This window comes from Strongylocentrotus purpuratus, unplaced genomic scaffold (assembly GCF_000002235.5).
Source record: "Strongylocentrotus purpuratus isolate Spur 01 unplaced genomic scaffold, Spur_5.0 spur5_scaffold_1, whole genome shotgun sequence".
Lineage (NCBI taxonomy): Eukaryota > Metazoa > Echinodermata > Echinoidea > Camarodonta > Strongylocentrotidae > Strongylocentrotus > Strongylocentrotus purpuratus.
The window spans coordinates 10,903,854-10,918,493 of record NW_022145594.1 but is presented as its reverse complement, the minus strand read 5'-3'; positions in this window follow the sequence as shown (position 1 = coordinate 10,918,493).

The window sequence follows — 14,640 nt, the reverse complement described above, 5'->3', positions numbered from 1 at the left end:
AAACAATACCTGTCCTTATCACTTTTAGCCACTCATAGCTAGTGCAGCAAACTTTCAATCTTCATATATTTATATAATACACTTCTGGCTACAGGAACTTCACAATTTCAAAGGTGATACTTAATCACATGTGATTGTAAATGTACATACCTCAAAAATACAGTAGATTCACTACAATTCTCTCCTAAACTCGGAACCTCCTCACCCTCCTCTACTGCTTTAGCCTCTAGGCCCCTACTAGTGGCTTACATCGAAAGGGTGCGGTGCGGTGCGGCGCGGTGTGGTGAGTTCAACGCACCCATTCAATAAAAGGCCCCCCGCTTTTCTCGAAAGGGTGCGTTGAGAACGGAGGACCGTCTTAGCACACCCTTTCGAGAAAAGAGGGGGAGGGGGGGTCTTTTCTCGAAAAGGTGCGTCGACTAGTCTTTCACATCAGTCGTTTAAAATGTTTCAGGAATAGAAATGTCGTTTTATAAATTGAAATAATCAAAGTTGAAACTACTCTTTGCGTAGTCTTGCAGATCAGGCATTTATAAGAATTAAATCAGTAAATAAAAAGAAACACAATGAAATAAGATGGTTCCTTGCATGGGTCTGTGGCACTCTGTGCTGATCCTATAAAAGCTCCACCCCCTCTCTGTCTCTCAGGCGCGGATGCAAGGGGGGGTCGAGTAGGCCTTCCCCTCCCCCCCCCCCCTCAAAAAAAAAGAGAGAGAGAAGGAAAAGAAGGGAAAGGGAAAAGGAGAGAAAGGGGAAAAAAGAAGAAAAGAAAAAAAAAGGAAGAAGGAGACTAGGGGCGAAAGGGTCTTGCGTCGCAGACTGTTGCCCCCCCCCCCCATAAAAAAAAATAAGAGAGAAGGAAGGAAAGGGAAATAAAAAAGGAAAAGAGCAGATAAAGGGAAAGAAAATAGAGGAAGAAGAAAAGTAAAGAAGGGGGGATATCAGTTGCAATTTTCCCGCCAACAAGTTGTGGGTCGGGGCCGGGCAGGGGCAAATGGCCCTTTCCTCCCCCGCTAAAAAAAAAGGGAGAAGAAAGGAAAAAGGAGAGAGGAGAGCGAAAAGGGAACAAAAAAGATGAAGAAGAAAAGAAAAGGGTGAGAAGAAGGGGAGATCAGTAACGGTTAATCCCGCCAACAACATGTGGATCGGGGTGAGGGCCGAAAGGCCCTTGCCTCCCTTACCCCAGCAAACCTAATAGAGAGAGAAGGAAGGGAAGGGAAAGAAGAGAGAAAGGGAAAGAGAAAAAAAAAGAGAAAGAAGAAAGGTAGAGGAGATCAGTTGCGATTTTTCACGCAAACAAAGTGTAGATCGGGGGTGGCACTGGCGTACTGATAGGGGAGGGGAGGACTTGGTATAAATAACATTCAAACGTTTATTAAGCTTATCAACACTAGTGTGGCTAGGAGGGATTAGACCACACAGCGAGGTCACTGACAGGTGGCTATCTCATCAACTCAGCTGTCAAATAACACAAGAAATAGAGGATCATGGGGGACCAACAGGCACCGATTGGGGAAGTTTTCTATATAGAGGGAGCACCGTTATTTCCATAACGGTGATTTACAAATAATGCTGAAATGACATAATTTCCGAGAGTTTTCCTCACTTTTTAGTAAATTATACTTTTTTATGCGTTTGTTGGAAAATGGCAAATTCCGAAGTTTGCAGTCAGGCAAGAAATATGCTTTTTGAGATGCCTACATGTCAGGGCCCGCGAAATGGCGGGGATTGGAAGCCTCGAGCTCCCCCCCCCCCCCCAACTTATTTTTTTAAAAAAGTATATTGAAGGGAAATAGGAAGAAACAGAGCAAGAAAGAAAAAATAGTTATCATCATAAAAAGGACAGGGCCAGCGTGAGTTGGAACTGTGTGCGGATCATGGTTTAATTTGAAATAATTTTTTGTTTTTGTTTTTTGTAGACTGACTAATATTATATTAAAATGAGATTGGAAAAAGAAAGAAATACAAAATAACTTTACCAAGTCATTAAAAGAAAGAGATGCGATGAAATTGGCAACAATAGTCAAATTTGACTAATAGTCATTATAATACCAAACGAAGAAGAAGAAGAAGAGACTATATGAATACGAATTTAGAAAGGAATCGGGTTAAATGGAGGGGCCTAGACAGGACTAGCAGGCATTACGTGCAAAACGAATGGGATCGTGATGAATGATGAACACGTCATGGCGTGACCTGTTGCACTATATAACGCCCGTCCATACTAGAATAATCATAATAAAGAGTGGCGTCTTATCCCTATTTAGCCCGGGGGGGGGGGGGGCTTTAGAAGCCTCCCCCTCGACATTTTTCGCGATAATTTTTTAACGCAAGAAAATCTTGCACTGAAATTTTGTGACTTTTTTCTTTTCGAGTCTTGCGCATCTTTTGAAAGAAATTTTTTGAAAATCGGACCTACCATTACAAAGTCACGTGTCCTTTTGTCTTTGCATGTCAGCCCGAAAATCGCTCATTTTTGTGATTCGTGTACAAAACATAATATGGAAATCTCATTTTTCAAATAAAGAGATAAAGCATTGGTTATTTGGTCTAATTTATAGTTGAGGTGTTTATTTTGGGGTCAAAATAGTTGAATTATAGTTGGAAATGAAATAAAACAACAACAATAATGAAATACATAAGTTAAAAAACAAAGAAATACATTAGAAATTATCAAAAAATAGATAGCATAAGGAATAACCCTGGTTTTTCAATTTGTTGAGTTGTATTATTATTCCAAATGGTCTAACTAATGTATGTAGTGAGAAAGAATGCTTAAATATTAATAATGTCTGATTTATGGGCAAAAATGTGAATTGTATGACCTTATTTGCATAAATTACCATAAATATCCAAATGAGTGAATTTTTCAAAAAATTGAAATTACCATAGTATTCTATACACTTCACTTGACATGTTTGCAAATTTTCGCGGCGATCGGGCGTTTCACGGCCGAGATCATAGGGGGGCCTTAGAAGCCCCCCCCCCCCCCCCTGGGCTATGCAGTTTCAAAATAGCCCGGGCTAAATAGGGTTAAATGGCCCCCTTGACAGATTTTTTTTTTAATCCGGCTTTGACATGCCCTGTGGTTGGCTATTAGTCGTTTGCACAATTTCAAAGCGAAAAAATGACGGAAAGGGGGTAAAAAGCAGTCTGAAAATGACGTCCTAGCCGATGCGTGATATAATTTGGGGGAAACTTAGCAAAATTCGTATATTGACCTTTGTTCAAATGCGATTGACTCAAAATTTTCTGTGGACTCCGCGTGAAGCAACTACGTGCTGAGTTACAGAAAAGAGGTATGCATACAAACGGAGTAAAGGCGATCCTTCTTGAAAGACTAGAAAATGCAGTAGGCCTAGACGAAATAAGGAACACTAATGCCGCTGGTGATGTAGATGAAGATAAACATGAAAAGCCAGATGATGTCTTCAATGATGACGCAGACTGCCGACAACTACTGCATAATGTACTGAGTGAAATAAAAGGCTTGAATAGTAGGCTAGATACTATCGAGAAGAAGTTCAACAATCTATTCGAACAGCATACTTCTACTTCTACTTCTACGACGATACTCAGCAGGATCCATAAGTCAGGATGTAGTGCAAGGGAGAAGGAGAAGGAGAAGGAGAAGGAGACGGAGAAGGAGAAGGAGAAGGAGCAAGGGAATCTGAGGGCACAACAACAAGTATCTAGGCCTACCACCAAATATTTCCCGACAATTGCTACGCATAACCGGTTTGAAATACTATCCGAGATCACGGAATCAGACAACAGTGCCAAGAGTGTATCAATGCCAATTGAAGATCAACTTCGTGACTACAAGGCCAAGCACCTGAAGTTGTTCTCCAAAACCAACATCACCCATTCTGAAGTTATCTCTGATGACGCAACTGATGACAGCGACGCAACTGTTGACAACGACGCAACTGATGACAGCTCAGACCGATCTTTGTCAACACCTACTAGTACTACTTCTACTTCACCACCATACCATGAGCAGATAGAGGGATACCGCCACCGACATAGTGTGATCCGCAACAAACGAGATGTAGTTGTGGTCGGTGATTCCATGATAAAACACATCGACGGAAGACATCTCTCCCGCAGCAAGAATGTGAGGTGCGTCTCTTTTCCCGGTGCAAAAGTGAGAGACATATTCACCTCTTCACCTTGCGAGTTTCTCAAGCCAGGGGGAGAACTGATCATCCACGCTGGCACCAATAACATCTCTGAGGGTGCTGGTGAAGTTTGCCACCAAATCACAGACCTCGGCAAGTCTGTTGCTGCCGAGGGGTTTAACGTCTCAGTCTCTACGATCATCCATCGTAGAGGGGAGAGTGAAGCGGACAAGAAGCGGGTTGATGAGATCAACTATCTGATGGAGTTGGCAGCCAGCGAGAACAGATGGGGCCTCATCATCAACAATGATATCAGCGAGCAGCATCTCGGGCGTGATGGCGTTCACCTCAACAGAGCCGGTCAACGAATCTTGGCAGGCAACCTGAAACGCCTCATCAACAGTGCTAACCAACCGACAACACGAGGCCATGGCTGGACTCAACGGTCGTCCGATCAAGTTACAGGCAGTGAACCTGGAGCAAGGCGGCATCAAGCCATCTACCGAGAAAACCAGAGTCTTCATTCTGATGAGGAGAAAAGCAGCCCCGTAAAGTCCTACGCCGAATCTGTTTCTGGGAGATCTTTGGATTTCAGTGCAGTCAAACAGAGGTCACGACTGAAACCAGCCTTCAGACCATCCAAGGTGGACATGAAAGACTGGGCGAAATATCTTCAATTTGTAAGAAGGGTATTGAATTAAGTGAAAGTTTGACAAAATCTAGTGATGATCCGAAAATTATAGTTGACGGTCGAAAATATAAGTTCCCTTGTGGGAACTGTGATAAGCCAGTCAAATGTAATCAACACGGCCTTCTGTGTTCTTATTGTAAAAAATGGTTTCACACTAATTGTCAAGCTATCAGTTTTTCAGAGTACCGCAGGTTATATTATGAATGCCCTGATGAGAAGTGGAATTGTTTAACATGTTGTCTGCCATCTTTTTGTGACTCATTATTTAACGACGATTGTTTAGAGAAAGAAAGCCAAAACGAGGATAGACTAAAAGAAAACTATTTTAAGATAACGCGCGTTACACCTGAAAAGCAAGCGATAGCAAGAGTAATTCAGCCAAACCTCAGAGATGAAAACACTTCTCTTTATCAAGAATTTGAAGAAAAGTTTAAAGTTAAAGGTCTTCATTTTTTACACCTTAATGTGAGGTCTATTCTAAACAAGATATCGGAACTTAGAATTCTTTTTAAAAGAAAAAGGCTGTCTATTATTGCTTTCACTGAAACATGGTTAAACAATTCCATAAATGATGAAGAAATTGAAATAGACGGATATAAAATCATACGCCATGATCGATCCTCTGGCTCTGGAGGTGGTGTATGTTTCTATATCAGAAATGATATTGCATTTAATATTATGGATGCTATAAGTACTGGAGATACGGAATCCCTGTGGATAAATTTGCTTATACCAAGATCAAAACCAATTGTTGTTGGTGTTCTGTATCGACCTCCGAAAAACAATTTGTTTATCGAGAAATTGTCCAATATTCTTGATACATTAAAGAAGGATGACGAAATAATTCTTTTAGGAGACATGAATATTTGTCTTCTTCGCAAATCGCCACTGGCTAAAAAATATATTGACTTGTTGAGTCTTCATGGGTTTAGTCAACTCATTAAAGAGGCAACACGCGTTACACCTACATGTTCTTCTCTATTGGATCATGTTGGTTGTACCAAAGAAAATAAAATAAGTCAAAGTGGTGTCATTGATCTAGGTATTAGCGACCATTATTTTACTTTCTGTACACGGAAAAATGTTAGACTGGCTATAGGTCATCACAGGACTAATGATATCAGATCCATGAAAAAATATACAGAAGAGTCTTTCAATCTTCAACTATCTGTTGTTGATTGGTCACGAATAACTGACTGTACAGATGTAAATGAGGCATGGTCAATATTTCAACATGTTTTTATCTCAAATTTGAATATGATAGCGCCACTGAAACGGATAAGAATAAAACAAAGATCAGAAACTTGGGTGACTAAAGATATTCTTTCCCTAATTCAAGAGAGAAATATAGTATACAAAAAATGGAGGAAAAGAGCAAAAGATGAGAAGCTCTATAAAAGATACAGAGTATTAAGAAATATGGTCCAAAGAGAGGTGAAAAAGGCTAAACTCGATTACTTACAAAACAAGATAGAAGAAAATAAACAAGATTCGAAAAAACTTTGGCAGAATCTAAAAAGCTTAGGATTGAAAAATAAGAAGCGAAAAGAACAAGAATCTGTCATTAAAATTGATGGGGAATTATGTCATGATAAGATGGCCATCGCTGATGAATTCAATTCTCATTTCACAAATGTGGCTGCCAAATTAGTAGACAAACTCCCCCCTTCCAAAGACTTTTTCAGCGCAGACAATGATTGTATTCGTGACTTTTACGAAAGAAAAGGTGTACGTGAAAACAGCTTCGAGTTATTACCAATCAGTGAACAATTTGTTTTCAAAGAGTTACGTAAGTTGAATGTATCAAAAAGTACTGGGTTAGACTTGATTCCAGCTAAATTTCTAAAAGATGGTGCGAAGGTTTTATTTAAGCCTCTAAGTTACTTAATGAACCTATCTATCTTGACGAGTACTTTTCCAGAAGATATGAAAATAGCAAAAGTGACTCCACTTTATAAAAAGAAAGATAAAACTGATGTTAGCAACTATAGACCTATTAGTGTTTTAAGCGTAGCATCAAAGATTCTAGAAAAATCGGTCTGTGTTCAAATTGAAAGATACTTCAAAGAAAATGATATAATTTATGAATTTCAATCTGGTTTTCGACATGATTATTCGACTGAAACATGTCTAATTCATTTGACTGATTATTTGAGGAGAGAAACTTCCCAAGGACGCTTTGTTGGTATGGTGCTCCTTGATCTGCAAAAAGCTTTTGATACAGTTAATCATTGCGTCTTATTGAAGAAGTTACAACTAATGGGTTTTGATAAGGCAAGTTTAGATTGGTTCAGATCCTACTTATCTAATCGGCACCAAGTAGTGGCCATTCATGATATTCGTTCCAAACTAATGCCTATAACATGCGGTGTTCCTCAGGGAAGTATTTTAGGCCCAATTCTATTTTCAAGTTATATAAATGATATGTGTATTTGTATAAAAGACTTCAAACTATTATTGTACGCAGATGACAGCGTACTACTCTATTCAAATCCTGATCCTAAATATATTGAGGAAAAGCTCAGTGAACAGCTGTCTACGTGTGTCGATTGGATGACTGATAATAAGCTTTCTTTACACTTGGGAAAAACAGAAAGCATTTTATTTTGTTCTAAAAGTAGTTCTAAAAAGTCATTTGAATTCAAAGTGACACACAATAATCAAGCAATCAAGAGAAAAGAGTCTGTGAAGTATTTAGGCATTGAGTTGGCTAGCGCAATTTCATTTTCATCTTTAGTAGAATCAGTTGTAAAAAAAGCAAATTCTCGTCTGAAATTTTTGTACAGATATCAAAGTTGTATGGATTTAAAAGCAAGACGTACACTCTGTTTTGCTCTTATTCAATGTTTATTTGACTATGCTAACCCTGCATGGTACAGTAACATAAACAAGTCAGATCAAAAGAAGTTGAAGATTATACAGAACAAAATGGTGAGATTTATCAACTGTTCTGGTCCAAGAACTCATGTTGGCTATAGCGAACTTTCTAAAGCTGGTTTTCTTGAAGTCGACCAAAGATCAAAACAACTCGCATTGCATCACGTGCATAAAATATATCATACTAGGGCGAATCATTATATTCGATCCAACTTCGATCTTGTTACTGACGTACATGATTATAATACAAGAAATAGACGATTCAACTTTAACTTACCAGAAAGAGTAGGTAGTATTGGAAATTCGTTTTATTACAATGCCATAAAACATTGGAATTCCCTTCCCAATGGTGTAAAAGAAATAGGAAACTATGATCATTTTAAGAGGAAATTAAAGGAATACCTAATACTTGACAGTCAGAGAAGAGAAGTGAATGACATGTTATATGATTGAAATTGTTATTCTTCTGTCGGTTCATACTTTTTCATGTTGTATATACTTATGTTTTCGTACGTTATAGAAATTCTACAAATTCATCATTATTTTCCTCTTCTTCCTTCTCCTCTTTTTCTTCTTCTCCTTCTTCTTTTTCTTCTTGTACTTAATATCATTTCTATCATCAGTTTAATGTTGTTATTATTATCTTTAATAAGTAGTTCTTTTAATTTTCTTATCTGTCTGTAAATATTACTATTTTAATTTATTAATTGTATACATGTCTGTAAGGGACCCCACTGGAAATAAGCTCTCGAGCTTTCGTGGGTTATCCTGTTCAAGCTGACTTATTTTTGATCTGTTATTATTGTATATTGTTGTATATTGGAAGCTTGTCGAATAAAAATCAATCAATCATCAATCAATCAATATATCAGTCCAAGGGACAATTCAATATCAACTTACCAGTGGACAATAGTAAGAAGAGGGGGGGGGGGGGGGAGGCTTACCGTTTCATGATTTTAGTTTTCCGGGGCCCGCGTTCTATTTAGTTGCAATTATGATTTTTTATTTTTTATTTATTCATTCATATTTTTGTATTTTTCTGTTTTGTTATGCTGTGTCCGTAGCATAGCATTGCTTGTTATTTGTGTTCAATGTCATTATATCATTTGTATCCATATTGTATGCTATCGATTTTTGTAACTGTATATTCACTTACAAACAAGAGCAATTTCCAATATGGACAACAACTTTGAATTGAATTGAGTTCTCAGCTTATGTCCACATGCCTTACCCCGCGTTACCCACCAGTAATTATATTTAGTATGTAAGCTCCATAGAGAACAACAAAATATTACACCAGTTTACGGTTGTGTGCGCCATTTAAACAAAGCCAATGGCCTAGAGGTCATGTATTTTTGCGTAAATTAAGATTGCGCCCATGCAAATCATAATGATATCACTGCCTACGCGCTGCGTTGTGCGCGCACATCATTTGCATGGGCGCAATCTTAATTTACGCATAAATACCACTGACCTCGGGTCATTGGCTTTGTTTCAGGGCCAATGACCCGAGGTCAACTGTCTGCGCATGCGCACTGATACAACCGTAAACTGGTGTATTGATTTATTAAGTAAAAGTTCAAAGTCACTGAACTTTCCAGATTGAAATGAAGTATTTTTCTCCTGAAGAATAGCCCATTGATTCGAAGTGTTATATTCATAATAAAAACAAAAAAATATTGTAGTATCTTAAAATGAGTTGTAAAGTGGAGTCATAATTTCAATTGCATACAATTGAATTGACTGTGTTTTTGTTGTTACTTTTATCTCATTGATTTTTCAATTAAAAAAATAATTGCAACTTGTGTACCACAGCCATGTAGGCGTTTTAAAAAAAACTAAATCAAGTTAGACCTATTTGAAGTGATTTTGCGAGTAATAATTTCTCCATAGCAAAAGGTTGCCAAATGCATTGTCAAGTTAGCATTTGTTAAGTGTTTGATCTGTAACCTTTTGGCAAATGATAAACCACACTTTTAATATGTTATTCCATCAAATTGCACATGTTAATCCACCATTCTGCGGATGAGGATGTAACATTTGTTATCTGTAACTTTTTCCAAAATGGTAAATTAACATTTAATAAAAACACACAAAAGCAACCCTTGGCACAAGGTAAATTAAATGTTTGGAATGTTATTTCAACATATTACAAATTGTATTTCAACATTTTCAAAATGTTACACTTTTTAACAATTTCCAAATGATACATTTAACACTTTCAATCTAACATTTTCTGAAATATTAAATTAACATTCAAAAGGTTGTCACTCCTCCAACCTTTGCTTAACGTTAAATCTAACATTTAAAATGTTGGATTTAACATTTCAAAAAAATATAAAAATAAAAATGAATAAATACATTTAAAAAATTATCATTGCAACTATAATTATAGTTGCAATGATATTTTTTTTTCGTTTTGTTATGCTGTATCTGTAGCATAGCATTGCTTGTTATTTGTGTTCAATGTCATTATATCACTTGTATCCATATTGTATGTTATCGATTTTTGTAACTGTATATTCACTTACAAACAAGAGCAATTTCCAATATGGACGACAAATCTGCATGAAGCCTCGTCACACACACACACACACACACACACGGGTGTGGCCACTAATTGCAGACGACAGGCCTGCAGGTTTAACATAAAAGCACGCGATGTGGCACTATGGGGCATGGGAACCTGGTTTAGATAGAAGGATGATGCGTTCAAAAAAAGGAGATGAAGGGAATAAAATATTGAAAACAAGAAAATGAAGGAAAAGCAATCTTGATATAAACAAGAAGGATCAAAGACACGGGGATAGAGAGAAGAGAGATATAGATATACAGTCAAACCTGTCTATAACGACCGCCCAAGGGAAGCACAGAATGGTCTTTGTAGACAGGTTCCTTTAGTACATGTCTCGATGAGAAACCATTTTCAAGGGAAACAAAAAATATGGTCCTTTTAGACAGGTGGTCACTAAAGCAGGTTTGACTGTATATAGAAATACGTATGATGGAGAGGCCGGGAGCAGGAAGGGAAGCAGAGGGAGAAATAAGATCGGCAAATGCAAAATAATAGCTTGGATACGAAGAATGTATAACGAATTTATTGACGGTATGTGTTTTAACTCTTTTCCGAGCTCTGTTCCATTCTCAGATTGTAATTTTTTCCTATACGGTTATAGTTATTTAGAAAAGTATATCGATTTGATAATGAATCCTTTTTGGAAGGATGTAGTTTCTTTGTGGTGTGTTTTTGGAAGAGGAAATAGATGCTCCAGCAAAAAAGAGTTCGGCTCTGAATTCTTTTGCCACAATAAAGACATTGTAATAAATAAAACCCTTGTTAATTGTAGACAATGGAACTAGAAGGGTGTATATTTGTAAATGACTTAATTGGAGTAGATGATCAGGTTTTAAGCAGACAAAAAAATTACTGAAACTTACAATATTTCTATTGACTACCTAACATATTTAATTATAAAAGGGGAGATTGATGAAAAGTTGGAAAAAATGTCACAACCATCAATGCGTTTATGAAGTTGACCAATCCTCTTAGACCATATATTCTTAGTATTTTGATGAAGCAAAGACAAGGATGTAAAAATATTTACGTTTCAATGGTAAAAGGAAGGGTATCAGCTAATGTAAAAAGGAAAGAAAGATGGAAAGAGAAAGTTGGCAACAAATCTCATTCAAGAAATGGCGATGTTTTAATTCTATACCATACCAAACAATACAAGACGTTACACTCAGATGGTTCCAATATTGCTTGATTAATTGAATTACTCCAACAAACTCTTATCTGTGTAAAATACAGGTTAAATCAAGCAGCGCATGTACATTCCGTTTATTGCATGCATGAAGAAACCATTGAACACCTATTTGTTTAATGTCACATAATGAGGAAAGTAAGGGAATATTTCGAAAAGAAATTGTACGAAAGGTGTAAACTTGTGTTGAAATTAACAGTCGAAAATGTTCTTTTTGGGAATCACACCCAATAAACTTAATAAAGATTTAAATTCACTTCATTTGGTGAAATGGGTATTATCTATAATAATAAAAATTGGCTGGAATTTGCCCTTTACCACAAAAAGTTTTAAAGGTACTATGTCCCTTTTGCAGCCAACCTCAAATGCTGTAGAACTTTGCAGGAATTATGAATATGTCATGTATGTCCTATCTGTGAAATTTAAACGTTAGGCAGTGTCCTCATGTTCAAATTATGCAAGGAAACCCGTTTACTTGCTAGACTTCACTGTCAGACACTATTGAGTGACTGACTGGCTTTTTTTCTTCTTTGGTAATAACATACATGAAAAGAGTTGTAAAGGGTACATGAGCATTTGTCTACATCAATAACCCACTTCTTGTGATGGCCAAGATTAAACTGATTGAATCTTTGCTCAGCATAAAACGTATGACCATTCGGTACAATTGTCTGAAAATCAAGACTATTACTTTTGGGCTCTATAGCCCTAAAGTCGATTTGACAACTAATAGTCGTTATTTTCCCACTTGAATAATATTTCTGAATTGCGAAATATTTCATGTGCATGGAAAAAATGCAGTTTTATTAGTTCTGTTCAAGAAACACCATTACTTTACTTTATTACACAAATCTAAATGGTCTTTTTGAAAGCGGCTTTTTCTGAAACCACACATCCACAATGCCAGATAAAACAAAACCTAGCGGGAAAAAAGACCATCCAAAAGAATAAATATCATATATATAAAAACAGGCATCGAAGAGGAATAGGCATTACAATCAACTCCATATTTGGTAGCGCTTCAGAAATCTGTATCGGTATACTAGGAAAGGGCGTTCCACATACACCATCATTTCTAGCTATATCGAAAAAGCACGCACAAAGGTGTTGCAAAAATGTGGATATTGCACAGCTTTATCCAATAAAAACAGGCATCGAAGAGGAGTAGGCTTACAATAAACTCCATATTTGGTAGCGCTTTGCGTCAGAAAGTGCGCTTCAGAAATCTGTATCGGTTTTATTTTGATTATTAACATCCGTAAGAGGCAATGATAAAAAAATACACCATCATTTGCATATTTTTACATTTGCATATTTGACAGCTTTGACAAATAAGAGCATTCATGACTTACGAAAAGGCGCTACCTTCATTTGCATATTAGTTTAGTACAGCCGATAGGTTGTAGGTAGTAATGACGTCTTTGATTGTATTTGCATAATGTAAAATGATGCGAGAGGGTTTTTTAAGAGTTTGGAGGTTTTTCTTTTCCGGCATATCTTCTTCGCCTTGGGTTGCGCTCATTCTGGGCTCACTCCCTATGTACCCACACCACAGAGTGTGTCTTTTTATCCATCCCACAGCCTTTGTGGGACTCAATCCCTTTCTGTCTTCGTGAGACTACAATCTTGAACATGTCAAATAATCCTTAAACATATCTATTTCGGCAAGTGCGAAAAATACTGTCTTCATGGGAGGGGCCTGTGCCTTTGAATGTTCTTTAATCAGAAATCTGTCGCCATATAAACGGTGTAAATTATCATTATCATCACTACCATCACCATCATCATCGTCAACAACATCACCCCCCCCCCCCACCCTTTTAAGTTTTCTTTTCCCCAAGCTGATACGCATACAAGAAAACAAATGGACATAACCGGATAACACAAAATTCACATTTAAAAAAACCGGCGAGAATTCGACCTTATTATAAAACTTAAATGTTACCGATTGAGCTAACTTGATTAACAATCAATATCATGTCATTTCTTATCATATATATCATATCCAAATACTACATCATACATATTTTATATCATAGCACATATATCTAATATGTTATGACTGTTATCATAATATATCCATATCATATATTCTCATAGTAATTTATTGTTGCTATCATAATCATACCTTGTCACATCATTATTATATTACATCGTATCTTTTCATACTATATCATATAATAATAATTATTATATCATATTCATATTATTTTTTTTTTCATATAAAACATTATCATAGCATTCTTGCATCACATGCTATCGTATCTTATAATAAATATATTGTTATCATTTCGTGCAATGTTAGTCAGGTGATATCACATGAATGCAATAACATAAAGATATCGTATTTAGATCATGATCATAATCATTATGTAATTTATTATCAATCATGTCGATCATATGTATCTCCTTTCAATCATGATATTCATAACTCATACGATTGTAGGCCTACCGGTAAAGTGTTAATTTGATTTCTTCAATCGTTAAGAGTTTATTCATTTTTACTGTACAAGTATTGCCGTAATTATATCTCAAATTTATTATTATGAAATATGAATATGCAGTGTATTTATGCCTGTTATATTCTGGCCCGTCTCCTTGGTCCAGTGGTCAAGACATTTAGTGATTTCAAGTTCGGTGTTGAAAGCTGGTGTAGGTGTTGTGAGAACACCAACACCAGCTACAACACCGAATTTGAAGTCATGCTGGTGTTCAGGACTCAGGTTGACCTCGGAAAATATGTCTGTGTTGAGGGCTGGTGTTGAATGTCGTCTGCTGAATCGAGTATAGCGGTTGGTGTTGATGATTTACGTGTAATTTTCCCATTCACCAACACCAGCCCCTATAGGGATTGGGAAATTCATGATTTCGAGTTCGGTGTTGGTGTTGGTGTTGGTGTTGCAGTATACCGCAGGTAACTATGCCGACATCTGGCACGAATCTCACGATCAAGCTAGGTAAAATCCATTTCCAGTCAAAACAACTGTAAATCATGGGAGCTATATATATTTTTCAAGAGAAATTATATTTTCTCTATTCATTTTCATATATGGCTTCAGATTTTATATTCTGTATGATGTAATTTATTGGAATTTGTGACTGGATTATGCTTTTATCGCAAGACTTTTCGCCTGTAGAGTAGCACGTCACTCGGTGTTCTTTTTGTTTTGTAATATTCTTTATTGTA